The 2,573-nt window shown below is 42.1% G+C and overlaps 1 pseudogene; it reads right to left on the bottom strand.

Annotated features, from left to right (window-relative positions):
• The window catches only part of LOC110314436, a 16,648-nt pseudogene extending 15,262 nt beyond the window's left edge, over window positions 1–1,386 (bottom strand).
• Between the last annotated feature and the right edge of the window lie 1,187 nt (window positions 1,387–2,573).

The following is a 2,573-nucleotide window of genomic DNA, read 5'->3' as shown; positions in this document are numbered from 1 at the left end:
TAGGGGAGCAGAGGTGGCGGGAGGGGTATAGGAAACTTTCGGGATAGCATTTGAAATGTAAATAAAGAAAATAATAATAATAAAAAAGAATTAAAAAAAAAAGACACTAACTACCTAAGGGTAGCTGTTAGAAGCCAGAAAAAACATTTGACATGGAACAACACTGTTCGGTTTCACACACAAATAAATCCTAAGGAACCTGAATCCTATTAAAAAAAAAATGAAAGCTACATCGAAGAGATTCAACAATCCTGCAGGTGAATTCCGCATGAATCTCCACAAGTCATGAATCACATGCCCCACCAACATACAGGGACTAAGGGGTCTAGGATATGCATCCTGTTATGGAGGCCAACACAATGAGAGCTTCCGCTGACTGCTGAGAAACTTGCTTTTTGTGAATTGCTTTTACACAACCTCAGCAGAAGGCCTTGTGTAGTTTAGAACACACTTGCCACAAAGGAAACTCTGGGAATCCAGGGCAACACAGTAGGAGCCTGTTTTGGGTCTTTAGCTTTTCCAAGTGAACAGCTATGAGCATTTGTGGGGAAGTGATGGTAAAAGTGCATGCCTTCATTTCTCATGGGTAGAGACATAGGAAGAGAATGACTGATTGGTGTGGTAGGTGTACGCTTAATTCTGAAGGCACTGCCAACATTCTCTGTGGTTACCCCACTAGCCTTGTAAGGTGTCAAAGGAACTTTCATTCACTAGATGAATTGTCATCTTGGACATGTGCTGCTGAATAAACTCACCCTTTCTTGCTCTTTCTGAACTCTGGCTGGGTGGTTCAACTCAGCTGTCCTGGCTCAATGACCTCGCCAAGATGAGTGATTCAACCTGGTTTCTCTCAGTTTCTCATTGAATAGCTCTTCTTGGACTCTAACTCTGGCAATTTGTTCTAATCCTCTGGCTCCTCATTCTCTGGCTTCAACTCTCTCTGCTTCTCTGCAGGAACTCCATTCCACTGCATTGCACTCACTGCAGTGACTCCCGTCTATTCCTGTACTGCACTTGAATAGCCTCCTTTAGCTCTTCCTGTCTCTCTCAGGAGAGTTGGGCCCACCCTATCTGTGACTCACCTGTCAAGCCTTTCTCCCATTCATCACTATGTCTGTCCCTCAATTAGAGGTCACTTTCAAACATGGCTGCTTCCTTCTACATACTAATTTTATCTTAAAGATGTATAATAAGGATGTGTTTGTATTCCAGCCAGTGGGATGTGTGAATCACATTCCAGCTGAATCAGACAGAGCTAGGTGTTGGGATGTGATCCCTTGCCAGAGCAGCCAGAGCCTGAAATTCCTCTACATCAATGGAGTTCTGGACCGCGCTCGTCCTGGAATATGATAGTGTTGTTTTAACTGACATTACCATAATGTGCATCGTGTCATTGCATACCTTAAAATCCATGCGTCTTCTTTGGTAATATGTCTCTTCAAATAAATTGCCCACTCTTAAAAGTGGATTCCTAGCTTTCTTATGTTTAAGCCATGAGTGTTTGGGACATATTTTAAGTGTAATTCCTTTATTAAGTATATGCACCAAAATATTTCCTACCCATGTGCCTTACTTTTCATTCTCTTAACAAGGTCTCTGAAAGAAGGTTTTAATGTCAACCAAGTAGAGGTTTTGATTTTTTAATGAGATATTTCCTCTGACCTTTTCTTTATCACATTGAAAGAAGTGCTTCGGTTGCAGAGTAGGTATTTTTGAGATTTTTCTTCATTGTTTATGTGTATGAGTGTTGTGCCTGAAGGTATGTCTGAGNGTCACTTGCATGCACTGTCTGTGGAGGCCNGAAAAGGTGTTGGTTCCCTGGAACTTGAANTANAAAAGGTTGTAAGCATTCATGTGTGTGCTGAAAATTGAACTGGGGTCCTATGGAAGAGCAGCCAGTGCTCTTAACTGAGTTAGCACTTGAGTTAGAGGATTTTGATTCATATACACATACTGAGTTTTTAAAATTACTATTTTTGAGAGTATAATTACCTCATTTTTCATTTTCTTTTTCTTCTTCCAAACCCTCCTTCCTCCTTAATACCCCCTGCTCTCTCCCATGTACATCACCTCTTTTTTTTAATTAATTGTTGTTACCTACAGACACATAAACACACACACTTTTATAAATATAACCTTCTTAGTCTACACTGCCATTCAGGCTCTACCTTCCCACCCACAGTGTCATGATCAGCCTGTGATTGCAAATAGTGGGTCCTGAGCTGGGGAGCGTGGTTGGAAGACCTAAGGGTTGAGTGACTTTAGGTGAGAGTGAGTGTGATGAGAATAATCTCTTGGGAGACAGCTTCAGTGAGACAGCTTGCTTAATGAGGGGAATAAAGGCTGTTGCTTAAACCTTTGGGGTTGAGTAGTGGCTATGGGGTGAGTGTACATCATTGACCAGGGCCAGGGTCCTGAAGATGCCTCATTTTCATAAGGAAGAATTTGAGGTACTGATGGACATGGCCTTATAAGGGGAGTGGAAGTTTATCCTATCTGGCTATGTGACCTCCTCCAGTGGGGCAAAGTTGGGTTACAGTGCTATATGCTCTGGGACACACAGGCCTGAGACA

The sequence above is a fragment of the Mus pahari genome, chromosome X (genome assembly GCF_900095145.1).
Source record: "Mus pahari chromosome X, PAHARI_EIJ_v1.1, whole genome shotgun sequence".
In the NCBI taxonomy this organism is placed as follows: Eukaryota; Metazoa; Chordata; class Mammalia; order Rodentia; family Muridae; genus Mus; species Mus pahari.
Note: the sequence above shows the minus strand (reverse complement) of the source record. Positions and strands in the feature narration are given on the sequence as shown.